We start from the raw sequence: 15,156 nt of genomic DNA on the forward strand, positions 1-15,156 counted from the left end.
GTCGGATGCTTAGCCGACTAAGCCACCCAGGTGCCCTGAGTTCTGTTTTTTTGAGGAACCTCCATACTGTTTTCCGGAGTGGCTGCACCAGCTTGCATTCCCACTAACAATGCAAAAGAGATCCTCTTTCTCTGCATCCTCGCCAACGTCTCTTGTTGCCTAAGTTGTTACTGTTAGCCATTCTGACAGGTGTAAGGTGGACTAGTGACTTCTTTGTTCTTTGTGTTCTTTGTTCTGTTTATAATGAGCTTATCAATTATTTGTATTTAATTCTTTGCTTTGAAAGTGCTCATGGTGGCTTGACACCAGTGTGTTCTGCCCAATTACTTTAACCTTTCCCCCAGAAATCTTGTTTGCACTATTGATTTGGACTATCAGTGCAGAGTCTGAAATAATAAGGTTTTGGTCTATTCCTGATTTTTCAAGGAAAATTGAAATCTTATGTGTTCATCAGATCGATTTTTTTTATTGGACACATAAAAGGGTGTTTGGTCTTTGGGTGCTAGTTACTTGCAAAATCAGCTGGAAAGAAGAGGGTTTTTTTTTTTGTTATTTTGCTGTTGTTTTTTTAAGGACAAACGTGGAACTATATCACTAGCGTATATTAAATGGAAGTGTAGAGGGATAGTTTTGCACAACGTGGATGTGAATAGTCAAATCAGTCCAGGGAAATAAGCTGTCTAAATGCTGGCATTGTGGCCAAGTAGATGGATCATTGGATCACAAGAGAACCTAAGTTTTGCTCCTTGTTTTGTACTAGCTGACTGGTGACCTTGGACAAGTCACTTAACCGCTCTGAGCCTTAGTTTATCTAGGGTTTCACTAGGCCAACAGAGGCAAACACTCATAGCCACAGGGAAGACAGAAAATACATGTGAATAAAGAGACCTTGAAACAAAAGCAAGACATAACAAAACAATAAAACAAAATCAAATCTCAACTTTAATGTGAGGCTGTTGGGCAATGGAGGATGGTGGGGACTGTGGCACAGCATAGCCCCCATCTAAAAAGAACAGCCACTATTTAGTTTCAAGCTGAATACAGGCCTCTGTGACCAGATACTCTAATTTTTATTTCTTAAAGAAAAGCTGAAAAATCAAGATTTTATGCAAAATCTTTTCTTTATTTTGAATGAACATTTTTAAATATTGGATGAAACAATAAACCTGTGTGGAACAATACTCTGTAAGCAAAGTGAATTTTTCCCCTGGGCTAAATTTAGCCTGGGCTCGCTAATTTGCAGTATCTAGATGAGATGATTTCGGAAATCTGTTTCAGGTACAGAATGCTTTGGCTCTATGAGTTCAGTGTAGAATATCTCTTCACGGTCACACCAACTTTGAGCTAGAAGCGGTCCTAGCTGGTGTCTAGGCTGCTTCTCATGTACCATACCTTGGCAGTTGTTACCGACCCTCTTTAGCTGTTCCACAAGACAGACTGTTCTGAATGGGATTCTGTATGAAACTCTTTCTTGTGTTGAGAAGAAACTCATTGTGTAACAACTTCTCTGGTTCAAGTTCTGTCATCTGGAGCAACACAGAACATATCTTTGGTGTCTTGGAGCTTTAGTCCTGGGTGAGCCTGCAACACACACCAGACAGCTGTTTCCTGGGCAGAGTCAGGCTCTGAAAGATCTGAAAGATCTTCTAAGAGTACAGAACCCTGTATGAGCTAGAGATGTTTTCCTAAAAGGGAATGCAAATGGAACCCCCTCTATCGTTGCTGTATGCTGCGGGTGGAACAAAGTTTGAATGTTTCATGGCTGAGCCAGTTTCTTCATTTGGGGAGAGGGGATGGAGCTGGGAGGTATGGACTGAAAAGCCACGGGTAGCCTGTGGGGTGGCATGAAGGGGGTTGGGTAGGACATGTCTCCTTCACAGGCTCACTGTTGGGAGATTTTTTGTTTTCTCAGTTGGGTCAACCTGGGGTGTAATTTTGTCCCAGAAGGGTAGTACTATAACCTGTTTCCACTTCTTACTTCATTACATAACTTTAGGATACTTTCTTCTTAAACAGGACTGACCTAGAATAACACTTTTTCCCATGTAGTTTCTTGCCAGGCTCTTTTTATTTTATTTTATTTTATTTTATTTTATTTTATTTTATTTTATTTTATTTTATTTTATTACTTTATCTTATTATTTTGAGAGAGAGAGAGAGAGAGAGAGAGAGAGCGAGCAGGGGAGGGGCGGAGAGAGAGAATCCCAAGCAGGCTCCACATTGTCAGAATGGAGCCTGATGCAGGACTCAAACCCACAAACCGCAAGATCATGACCTGAGCTGAAACTAAGAGTCGGATGCTTAATTGACTGAGCCAGGTGCCCTGCTAGGTGCCCCACCAGGCTCTTTAATATAGTAGCATAGATGGAGCTTTTGTCCCACTGGAGGGAGATGGGGAAGTTGCTATTGCTTGCCCCTGTGTGCATGAGTTCAGGAGGTGCTTGGAGCAAGGGGAAAGTGCCTGGATGTGGGACAGAATCTTGAAGAGAAGCAGAGGGGCTCAGCTATGGTTCACAGTTATTCTGGGGTGTGTGTGTGTGTGTGTGTGTGTGTGTGTGTGTGTGTGTGTGTGTGTAATGCTTCTTCCTAAATGTGACTGTGCATTACAGTAGAGTCTTCATGACATACTGTGGGGATAATCTTTCACGTGCTCTGTGATTTGACCCATAGGGCCAGAACAGGGAAATTAACTAGGTGTAATAAATAATATAGAATCTGGTGAATATTTAGGGTCTGGTAATGATGATAAATCAGGTTTGAAATGTTCCTTGAGGAGATTGTGAGATTCTGAGAAATGAAGCTGGGAAGATTGATTAGAACCTATTGCTGTTCAGAAAATCTACTGCAAAAAATACATGGAGGTATTGCTAGGCTAATAGAAAAGGCGAATACAATCCACCTTGGCCTCTAAAAACCAAATGAGTATAATCAACAAATGTCATTGCTCTTATGGGCAAATGCATAGAAGATCAAGAGACACCCCAAAGCACCTGGGAAGGGTGTTGATTTGATTGGTGAAAGCAAAGAAAGAACACATTAAGCTTTCTCTATGGTCCTTATTTCCTTTGAAGTTTTATTGATTCATTTATTTGTTTATTTGGCTATTTATCTGTGCAATTTAACAAGAGGCCTCTATTGAAGAAATAAAAGTTATGTTTTTAAGAATTTGTGCCACCTAAATTTCTTCTTAGGGGTCACATACTTGTTTTTCAGCTCTTGGTAGGAAGATTCATATCCTACAGCTTGTTCAGCTGTACTGGGTGGAGGTTTATGTTGATTACTTTAGTGATGTATCATCCTGTTCTTCCAAAATCTGGTCTCACTTGTTGGGTGAATTTATCGGTAACCTCAAATACCAACCCTTTTGGAAGTTATCTGTGACGAGAGTAGCCCTAATCCTGCAGTATTTTTGAAAAAGAGCCAGACAGAGCCTTGACTGTTTGTGAATGGAGGTGGAAACATAATGAAGAAGCCATGTGGGGAAGAGTGGTCATTAGTAGCAGACCGGAGATAATTTGTGATATAGCAGGAAGAAGATGGGGTTGGGTTCAGAATTGGCTGTGTGAGCTTGGGCAAGTTACTTAACTCCTCTGAGCCTCAGTTTTCACCTAAGTAAAATGGGGGAGAACACATTTGTATTTCTTAGGAATTAAAGGGGAAAATGTGTGTCAATGCCTAGTGCTGAGGCGCATAATAGTTCCCTTATTCCCACCTGGTGGCCATTTGTCTTCACATATTCCTTGTTCAGTCCTTTGCACGTAATAAGCATTTAATATTTGTTGGTTCACGTACAGAGGCAAGGAGTCAGCATTTGCCAAAACCCCAGGGGCAGACAGCCTGACTCAATGCTTCTCTCTTATCTTTTATTTGGAACCTAGAGTAGATTCCGAGAGCTTAGTTGAGCATGATGCTGCAGGGAAAATGTATGGTGCAAGACAGAATCCTTACTATTATCCCACACACATGCACACACAGGCACAGTGTGCCAGGCAGACCTTGGTTATTGCATATTCTAGTACCTTCCCTTCTGCCTCCACCCCACTCCCCAGGGTGAGGAGAGGAAATGGGGGTGAAGCAGGTTCCAAATTAAACACTAGAGATTTAAGAGGTTTGTCTTTCCTCCTTCATTTTGTAATGCCAAGTATGAATAGAAATGTCAATTCTCTGTAAATAAATTATTTGATTAAACAGGAGATCAGTATGCTCAATGGTTAGACTTGCCAAGAAACTTCAGGCAAGCTGGTAATGGTTTTCCTAATTTAGTTGAGGATAAATAATGGAGGAAGCTCGTCAGACTTATCTGCAGATAGATTTGAAAAAAGTTGATCCCCAAAGCTAGAGAAATGGTGAAGGAGGAAAAATACTGCCATGAAGCAGGTGTTACTGCTAAAGAAATATGGACCTGCAAAAAGCCATGTTAAAATCACATCACAGACCTGTCTTTAGCCAGAAAAGAAAATTAAAAGTTAAAGAGAAACTTCTCTCTCAGACTTGGTTCTATTAATCTGCTTCCTTACTGGGTAGTCTGTTTAAAGATTGGCCCATTAAGGCTATTGTGCATTAATGAGGCTCTCCCCCAATGGGCCATCCAGGTTGTGTGACTCCACTGTTTGACAGGAAGTGAATTATCAGGAGAAGTCTCATGGGTGAACAGTGGTGTGTCACTGTAAGGGTTTCTAAAAATATGCATGCTGTCTTCAATTGGCTGCAAATTGTGGCTAATTGAGGGCACCAGGGGCATTTTATGACAGATGAATGTGCAGTTAAAATGCCCCGCTGTCCCTGAAAGGGGATGAAATGGACAGCTGTCTTTGGAATGTGAAACACTGTGTCAGAGTCCTGGAATATTTCTACTGGCTACTACTTTGAGGCATAAAAGGAAGAAACTATGATCACCCATTAACATTGGTGTTAGTTTTATTGATTAGATTAGCACTGTCCTGGTGGGAGACCATTACAGTATCCCACCCTCCTCCCTCTCATCCATCCTTCATTCCTTCCTACTAATATATGTCACATAAAATTCTAGGCTCTGGAGATATACCAGTGAGCACCACAGAAAATGCCCCTGCCCTTATGTACAGTGATTATGTCCCTGCCCCCCTGTGTGTGTGTGTGTGTGTGTGTGTGTAGGAGAGGAATACAGACACTTAAACATAAATGTACCTGTCAGTCTTTTTTGTCATTTAAAAACTAATCTTGTGATCAATTAGGTATTAGAAGACCAAGTAGAGACATTTAAGACCCCTGAGATTTTTCAGGATGCTCCCTACAACCTCCAAGGGTGGTGAAAGGGACAAACTACAAACGTCTGCTCTTTGGTTTCCACATGTATGGTGCTGGGCCACCTGTGGATTGTACAATCAGATGGCGGCCTGGGGGCAGGAGTCAGTGGTAGTGAAACTGCGAGGCACTCCTGAAGAATTGAAGAACCTCCTTCTTCCCCATCCAGGAGCCAGGCAGGTCTTGAATGTCAAGAAGACCTCTAGGGTTTGGTTCAAGACAGATTAGTACTGGGGGCCCCTTGAGGCTTAGCCTCACCTTGACTTGGATTAGTGGTTCTCAAGGTGTAGGGTCCACTACTTGCACCAGGGTCACTTGGTCACAAGGTATAGGGTCACTTTGCTGCATAAATAGGAGTCACGTAGTGCCTTAGCTCTGACTGCTGTATAAAATACTACAGACATGGTCGCTTAAACAACAAACATTTAATGCTTATAGTTGTGGAGGCTGGGAGTCCAAGATCAGGGTGTCAGCATCGTTGAGTTCTGATGAAGACTCTCAGGTTGCAGACTGCTGACTTCTTGTTGTATCCTAATATGATGAAAAAAGCAAACTGTGTCTCTGGCCTCTTCTTCTAGGGTCCTAAGCCCATTCATGAGGCTTCCACCCTGATAACCTAATCACCTCCCAAAGGCCCACTTCCAATCATCATCACATTGGAGATAATATTTCAACATATGAATGGGGGAGGGGGGCACAAACATTCATTCTGTAGCACCTTTTTTTTTCTTATCTATTGATGCATAACAAATTACTACAAATCTAGCAGCTTAAAACAACCTATGTTTGTTATCTCACAGTTTCATGGGTCAGGAACCCAGGCAGGACTCAGTTGGATTGTGTCCTCTTATGAGGCTACAGTTGAAATGTTGCCTGCCTAGGCTGTGGAAGAATCCACCTGTGGAAGAATCCTGCCCTTCAGGTTGTTGGCAGGATTCGCATCCTTGTGGTGGTCAGGCTGAAGGTTGTGACTTCATGCTGGGAGAGGCTGGAGGCTGCCTCAGTTCCTAGAGGCTGCCTGCAGTTCTTTGCCACACAGGCTTTTCCAACATGGCCACAACCAGCAAGAAGTCTCTAGAGTGAGTCTTCTAGCAAGATGGAGTCTTCTATAACATAACCTAGTCATAGGAATGTGATTCCATCACTTTTATTATATTTCATTGGTTGAGAAGCAAGTCACAGGTCCCACATATACTCAAGAGGAGGAAATGACACAGAAGTGTGAACCAGGAGGGGGGAGTGGCTGGGAGAGGCAAACCCAGTTTACCTGTTATGAATGCAGGTAGCTGGGCTCACCCTGAACTGATGGAATCAGAATTTCTGGGGGCAGGCCCAAGGAATCTGCATTGTAACAACTCCCCAGGTGCTTCCTGTTCACATTATGGTTAGAGAAGCCTAGGGAGAAGAGGGATGTAGGGTAGCTAGAAGGTCCACTGCCCAGCAGGGGCATACCTTCCTGCCAGTGCTTCTGAGACTCCTCCAAGCCAGTCATAGCACTGACTGGAAGGGACATTGTGTTGGTTCCCTAAAGTCAGGGACTTGGCAATGTGCCCAGCATATAAGGAATGGAAATGTGTTACTTCCACAGCTCATTTGTGCACAGTGAACCCAATGCTCAGTGACCATTAAAAAGCGGGGTCTGTGTGGCCATACCACAACTGGGTAAATGCCCCTTCTCCCCATGCCATGGCTGCACCACAGGCCGGCAATGCCATGCCCTTCCTGCTCTGCTGCCATGGCTCCACTCAGCTAGCAGGTGTACCCAGCCCTGGAGTGCCTGCTGTGGTGGTGAGGTGGGGGGATTATGCTTGCAAGCCCCACAGGTCATCTCCTACATCTGGCTACTCCTTCAAGACTGGGAGAGGTAGCTCCTTCATCTAATATATAAGAAGAAACACAGAGAACCTGGAAAAATGAAGAGAGAGTAATATGTTCCAAATTCAAAAGGACAAGAGACCAAACATTCAAAGAAGATTTAATACCTATCCCTTTCAAACTCTTCCAAAAACTGAAAAGAAAGGAACACTTTCAAACTTATTTTACAAGGCCACCAAAAAACTATTAGAGCTAATAAGTGAATTTAGTACAATTGCAGGGTATGAAATCTATATACAAAATTGTTACTTTTCTATACACTTATAACAGATTATGAGAAAGAAAAATCAAGAAAATCCCATTGATAATTGCATCAAATAGAATAAAAGTGCCTACAAGTAAGTTTTACTAAAAGGCGCAGACCAAATACTGAAAGCTCTAAGACACTAATGAAAGAAATGGAAGAAGACCCAGCTATATGGAGAGTTCTTCCATGCTCTTGGATTGGAAGAATTAGTACTGCTAAATTGCCTTGCTACCCAAAGCAATCTACAGATTCAATGCAGTCTCCATCACAATTCCAATGGCATTTTTCACAGAATTAGAACAAATAATTCTAAAATTTATATTAGAACCACAAAAAAGCCTGACTAGACAAAGCAGTCTTGAGACAGAACAAGTTAGAGGTATCATGCTCCCTGACTTCAAACTATACTATGAAACTGTAGTAATCAAAACAGTGTGATATTGGTATAAAAACAGACACATAGATCAATAGAACAGAATAGAGAGCCCAGAAATACATGGCCAATTAGTTTATGACAAAGGAGGCAAAAGTTTGCAATGGGGAAAAGATAGTCTCTTAAATTAATGGTGTTGGGAAAACTGAACAGCCACATGCAAAAGAATGAAATTGGACCACTATCTTATACCATATACAAAAATTAATTCAAAATGGATAAAACCTGAAACCATAAAATACCTAGAAGAAAACATAAATGGTAAGCTCCTTGACATGTCTTAGTGAAGTTTTCTTGGATCTTACTCTAAGACAAGGGCAAAATAAATAAATGGGACTACGTCAAACCTAAAAGCTTTTCTTTTCTTTTTTTTTTTTAAGCACAGTGAGGGAAACCATCAACAAAATGAAAATACAAAGGAGAAGATATTTGCAAATTATGTATTCAATAAAGGGTCAATATCCAAAATATCCAAATATGCAAAGAACCCATACAACTCAATAATAAAAAAATCTGATTAAAAAGTGGACAGAAGACATAAATAGACATTTCTCCCAAGAAGACATACAGATGGTCAACAGGCACCAAAAAAATGCTCAGCATCACTAGTCATCAGAAAAATAAATATCAAAACCACAATGAAATATCACCTCACACCATTTAGAATGGCTAGTATCAAAAAGACAAGAAACAACAAGTGTTGGTGAGGATGTGGAAAAAAGGGAACCCTCGTGCACTGTTGGTGGGAATGTGAATTAATGTAAACATTATAGAAAACAGTATGGAATTTCCTCAAAAAATTAAAAATGGAACTATATGAACTAGCAGTTCCACTTTTGGGTATCTATTTGAGGGAAATAAAAAACTAATTCAGAAAGATATATGCACCCATATGTTCACTGAAGTGTTATTTACAATAGCCAAAAATATGAAAACAATCTTATTGTACATCGATAGATGAATGGATAAAGAAGTTGTGTGTGTGTGTGTGTGTGTGTGTGTGTGTGTATACATACATATATGTCTATATATATATGTCTTCCTACAAAGAAGAGTTTCCCTACTCAGGACGTGGCCCTGAAGGACACACACACACACAGGAATACTACTGAACCATGTAAAAGAGTGAAATCTTGCCATTTGTGACAATATGGTTGGACCTTGAGATTATTACACTAAGTGAAATACATCAGACCAAGAAAAAAAAAACATATCACATGATTTCATTTATAAGTGGAATCTAAAAAGTTAAGTAAATACATAAAACCTAGACTCACAGATAAAGACAAAAGATTATTAGTTGCTATAGGGGAGAGGGGAACAAAATGGGTGAAAGGGATCAATAGTTGCAAACTTTCCATTATAAAATAAATATGTTATGGAGATGTAGTGAACAGCATGGCAAATATAGTCAGTAATATCGTATTAGTTTTGTATGTTGACAAATGGTAACTAGACATACTATGATCAGTTCACCATATGTACAAGTTTCAAACCGCTATGTGGTACACATGAAACCAATGTAATATGGTATGTTAATTATATTTCAATAAGAAAATGAAATAAAGGAAAAATGAGGCCCATGCCAGAATGTAGTCTGTAAAGTCTATATCCATCAACATTTAAAAACATGTACATAAATGTTTATATTATCTTTATTCATAATAGCTCCAAACTGGAAATGGCCCAAATGTTCTTCAGTGAATGGTGGGCTAAACTATAGTAAATCCCAGCAAAGAATCTACTTACCAATAAAAAAGAACAAATTATCCATTCATTGCAACATCTTGAAGGAATAGCCAAGGCATGATGTTGAGCAGAAAAAGGCAATCTCAAGAAAGTTTCATATTGTGTAATTCTATTCATGTAACAGTTTGAAGTGACAAAAGTTAGAAATGGAAGACAGGTTTAGTGGTTGTCAGGTGTTAGAAATGGCAGAGGGAGGTGGGTGTGGTCATAAAAGGACAACAGGAAGGATCCTTTGGTGTTGGAACTGTATGTTCTTTACTATGGTATTAAATACATGAACCTGCACAGGCCAATTGTATAGAACTTAATAGACACAAAAATTAGTACAAGTAAAACTGAGAAATCTGAGTAAGACTGGTGGATTGTATGAATGCCAATATCCTGGTTGCTGTAGTATAGTTTTGTAAAATGTTACTGTTGGGAGGAAACTTGGAAAAAGTATAAAAGTGTCTCTCTCTATGATTTCTTACAACTACATGTGAATCTACAATGATCTCAAATAAAATTTTATTTAATTAATAAAATAGAGCCTGGATTTCACCTTTAACATCTCATCTTTGCTATCCTCACTCATCAGGAGTAGGTCTTTGTTAAAAGTCACCTTTCTTCTTCTTTCCCCCACAGTTTCTCTGGGGAGGAGGTCTTGACTGCAATTCTTGGGTGAGAGTTTTGGACAAGGAAAACCCAGAAAGCTGAGACATGGAGTGTCCTGGGGGGTAAGTGAGACACAGTCTCTACTTACTCCAGAGTCACAGCCTTTGGCTGCAGTAAATCAAGAACAAAAGCAAGTCTCCAAAGGCACACCCTTGCTCCCCACTAAAAAATTAGTATGTTACACCCATAGCGTGGTAGATAGATTCTCTTGTCTTGTGGCATCATCTCACCATGTGGTTCTGAGGTTAGTGGCATAGTTAGATCAAGAAATCAAACCAGTGGCACTCTGTCCTGTTCATCTCTGTACCTCCTAGCACAGGGGTGTCCAATAAGCATTTGTTGAAGGAATGAATGAATGAATGAGTGAGTGAATGAATGAATTCTGAGCCTGACTTTATTACTGTTCACTTCCGCTTGGGTGAGGGGGGGATCAGAAGAAGTGGCTCTCTAAGAGAAATGTTACATGGTATTTCTTGTTGAGATTGATTTCTCAAGACTGGAATCAGTGTCGTCATAATACTGTTTTATTTTCTTCCCACTGATTTGCATTGTAGGAGTTTGTTCTGGTTGAGCAATTTTATACAAAAGTTAGGAGTATTGGGCTACAGGCTTGATGAAGAAAGTGAATTTAGCCTTTTGGATCATGGCAAGTTGTCCTCTCTGGATTTTTAATATTAGGAAAAGCATCATTTAACAAAACTGGATTTAAGGATTGGGACAGGAACCCATGCTTAGCTGGCAGCCTAACCATTCCCTTCAGGTTCCTGTTGCCCCCTGCCACTTCTGAGCTGTCTTCCCAGGAAATGGATTCATCCGAGATGTTTTGCAAATTCTCTCTGATGGATGGATTGAAGCTACAACTTATTTTCTAAGCATCTCTGTAAAGCCAGCTCTGCTTGGAACAGATAATTTCTTCACAGTTTCAAGAGTCTCACTTCATGAGTTTTTGAATAAATGGCTTCACTGAGTGAAAAATATCAGCAGAAGTGTCAAGTGGCCTACTGTATAGGCGAAGGAAGGTTGAGTTTGGGGCTGCAAGGGTGCATGCTCCAAACAGAAGTCACTGGCCCAATTAGCCTAGAATCTAATCAGTGATCAACCAGCCTATGCAAGTGGTTGTACTCAGTGTGTTTTTGGCCTCAGCAGGAGCGTAGGCCTGTGGAGCTTCTTATCCTGATGACCAATAGACTGATGGTTGTGTGGGATGTCTGATTGGTCTTGGGGCACCAAGCTCTAGCTTAAATGATGCCCTGTGGGGGGAATATACTTGTTTGCTTCTGCATTTATATAGACATAGCACTTAATAGAGCATACTCTTGATGCTACTGTGGGATGGTGACAGTGGCAGAGCCAACAGGTAAAGTGTTAGGAACCAAAGTACTAGATACCCACAGTGAGCAATTGCTTGACTGTGGAGCCCATTGAGGTTGGGGGAAGGACAGGGGGCTGCCTTGAATTGTAGATCCCTAAGGAAACATGATCTACTGAATCAGCACTGTGCCTCACATATTCATGTATAAGTCATGTAAACCTGCCGTCTACGATAATCAGCATAGGAATTTGACACTTTTGAAGTCTTTTTTTGGAAATGTGAAAGGGTAGAGGGAAGAGGGGGAAGCAAATCCGCCAAAAAATAAAATTTTGCTCTTTGTTCTCTGTGAACTCCCACAGACTTTCCCTGACACTTAGCCTAGAAAGATTCTTCCTCTTTCTTGATTAACTCTTTATTGTATACTCTCTGGCTTCTTTGGGCTGAATTAAGTGTCAACACCCACCCTCTGCGTATGTGCTCTTGCTAATTACTGGGGATCTGTACTGCAGAGGAGACTATAGTGCTGGACCAGCAACTTAGAATCTTTCCTCCCTGGAGCAGGGCATGATTTAGAATGTAAGACAGAAGGGGGAAAGATTGCAACTTATATACTTTATAAAGTGTTTTATTTTATTCCTATGACATGATTTTGCTAAGTCTCAAGTGTGTTTAGAGTACTGCTATGACCAAAATAACAGAAATATGTCTAGAAGGTCACTGGATTCATAGAAGATTTTCATCATTTAAATTTTCCTAATCAGTAGGTATAAAAAGTACGACTATAATCAAGTAAGGGAGCTGTGAAATGTTTAGATATTCTTGTTCTCGAAAGAGGTAGAGGAATCTGTGGGTTGAAAAATGCCACTTTTCAACTGTCTCAAGTGTTTTTGTGCTTTTAAAAAATGTTTTGAAATTTCTTTTTTTGTGATTTAGCTTAACCAATAGAAGGGTAAATGGTCTCACTCTGCAGTATACTTGTGATTGAAATAAAATCCCTAATGGAATAGTGGCTCTAAGCAGTGATTATCAGTAGTTACCACAAACACTAGGTGAAAGGTCATGGGGAGATTTTTTTAGTGGGTGGATCAGGTTGACCTCTCCTGAACTCATTGATTATCACAAAAAGTGAAAAAACCCCAGACATTCTGTGCCTCCTGATGTGGTACAGTAAGAAATCACAGCCTTATCTATGGCATGCTGTTGCTAAAAATATTGAACCTAGGGTCTCTAGATCCAATTACCAGTTTATAGAAAATGCAGCAGAAAGGGAAGTGTGTTGGATGAATCCACAATGATGATAACTAATTTTCTTCAACAAATGTATGGAGAAGAAAGGGAGAAAAAACTGTTTTGGATTAAAAGAGACTTAAGACACTAATAAATGCTGTTTGTGGGCTTTGGCTCCTGATTTAAATAAATTTACTATAAAAATACAGTTTTGAACCCAGGGAAAAATAAGACAGGTTATTAGGTGAGAATAAGAAATTCTTGTTAATTTTGTTTGGTGAGATAATGGCAGTGTTGGTGATATTAAAAAGAAAAATGTGTCAATCACTTTGAGATATGTGCTGAAGTATTTATGGATGAAGTGGTAGCAGCTGGGATTGGCTTTGAACTACAATAATAAATAAGGCAGGGAGCAGAGCTAAATGCAAAATGGCAGAATTGTTGGTAATTATTGAAGCTGGGCATTGGTACATGGGGTTCGTATTTTATTCTACTTTGTAGATTTGAAAATGTCCATAATCAGTGGTTAAACTATAACTGAAACACATTCTAGTTTTGTTTGTTTGTTTGAAGGGCTTAGGGAAATGCAGCTGAAGACATAAATAATGGAATAGGCCATGCCTCTCATTGATATTTCCACTTTTCTTTCTTTCTTACAGATGTATTTTGTGCATGTCTGTGGAATTAGGAAGTGGGAGTACTGTTGTCCTAGGCTTGGGCTCTCTTACTTGAGGAGAAGAAGGATTCAGAAGAGGTGGTAAGTGCTAGTCAGATGGGGGAACTATGGGGGGGGGCAGTGCTAATTTAACTGTCTGAGGGGTTGTTGAGTGCTATATTCTGGGTATTTGTGTCCCCCCAAAATTCATATGTTGAATCCTAATGCCCAAAGTGATGATGTTAGAATGTGGGACCTCTGGGAGGTGATTAGGTGATGATGGTGGAGACCTTACAAATGTGATTAATACTCTTGGGGCACCTGGGTGGCTTAGTCGGTTAACCATCTGACTTTGGCTTAGGTCATGATCTCATGGTTCATGAATTTGAGCCCAACATTGGGCTTTGTGCTGACAGCTTGGAGCCTGGAGCCTGCTTCGGATTCTGTGTCTCCCTCTCTCTGCTCCTCCCCACTCACTCTCTGTCTCTTTCTCTCTCTCAAAAATAAATAAACATAAAAAAATGTGATTAATACTCTTAATAAGAGAGACCCCCAAGTCTCCCCTGAGCCCCTTTAACCATATGAATATACAATGAGAAGTCTGTGACCCAGAAGAGAACCCTCACTTGACCATGCTCGGTAGTCTTATCTCAGATTTTCAGCCTCCAGAACTGTGAGCAATAAATATTTGATCTTATAAGCTACTCAGTCTGTAGTATTTTGTTATAGCAGCTAGTACAGACCAATATATTGGGCCATGTTTCTTCTTCTTTTTTTTTTTTTTTTTCTTCTGTTAAGTTTATTTATTTATTTTGAGGAAGAGGGAGAGAGAGAATCCCAAGCAGGCTCCACACCATCAGCACAGAGCCCTATGCCGGTCTTGAACCCATAAACTGAGAGATCATGACCTGAGCCAAAATCAAGAGTCAGATGCTTAACAGACTGAGCCACCCAGGTGCCCTGGGCCATGTTTTTTCTAGCATGTTTCCCTTTTCTGCTAAACTTGAGGCCTGAGACTATGTCTCAGCTATTGAGCTATCATCACTGCTTGCCTGAATGTCTGGGAAAAAGTTGGACACTTCATAAATGTTGACTTGATGAATAATTACATTTCAATTAGTTGGCACCAACTTTTTGTATGAGTGACCTAGTGAGGGCTTTAACAAATAACCAATGCAGCAAGTATGTTAACCTAAACAAATCCTTAGTCTTGAAGAGAAAATAGCCACTATTAGGTGTCAGGAACATTATGCCAAATAAATATAAATCATCTTCATTATAGTTAGGCACTGGGCTAATTTGGAGATGGAGTCACGGTACTTGCTTTTCAGCCTCATGAATTCTTATTATCATCTCGCTGGTTATAACAAACAAGTATAATGCTGAAAATACTAGTTTCTTAGGGACAGTATTACAGGTGTGGAGTCACAAGATTACTTGCAAATGAGGAGACAAAGGGGCTTCAATGAAATTATTTCCTATCAAGTGTAGTAAACATGTACAATATGTTATTATTAAGGACCTTTGAGGCAGGCCACATTAATGAGGTATTGAGACGACTAAATGAGATTTTATGTTAAAAAAATGATGATAAAGTGAGAAAACAATGAATGTAGAGAAAAGAGAAAATGGAAAATGAAGAAAACAAAAAGGAGCAGATATGATGAAAATTGCCCTGCCATTCTGTGGCAAGAGTGAAAGCAAATCTAATGACTTTCTCT

The 15,156-nt window shown here is 40.1% G+C and overlaps 1 protein-coding gene across 10 annotated transcripts in view; it reads left to right on the forward strand.

Moving 5' to 3' along the window:
* THSD7B (thrombospondin type 1 domain containing 7B) overlaps positions 1–15,156 on the forward strand; it is a 1,235,876-nt gene that overhangs the window by 138,253 nt on the left and 1,082,467 nt on the right. For 7 of the 10 annotated variants that reach the window (XM_053214974.1, XM_053214976.1, XM_053214972.1 and 4 more), the window contains 2 exons: positions 10,212–10,303; positions 13,440–13,537. The gene's annotated coding sequence lies outside the window, so the exon portion shown is untranslated. The remainder of the gene's footprint in view (positions 1–10,211; positions 10,304–13,439; positions 13,538–15,156) is intronic. The other 3 variants (XM_053214977.1, XM_053214973.1, XM_053214979.1) reach the window with 1 other exon arrangement.

The sequence above is a fragment of the Acinonyx jubatus genome, chromosome C1, assembly GCF_027475565.1.
Source record: "Acinonyx jubatus isolate Ajub_Pintada_27869175 chromosome C1, VMU_Ajub_asm_v1.0, whole genome shotgun sequence".
NCBI classification, from domain to species: domain Eukaryota; kingdom Metazoa; phylum Chordata; class Mammalia; order Carnivora; family Felidae; genus Acinonyx; species Acinonyx jubatus.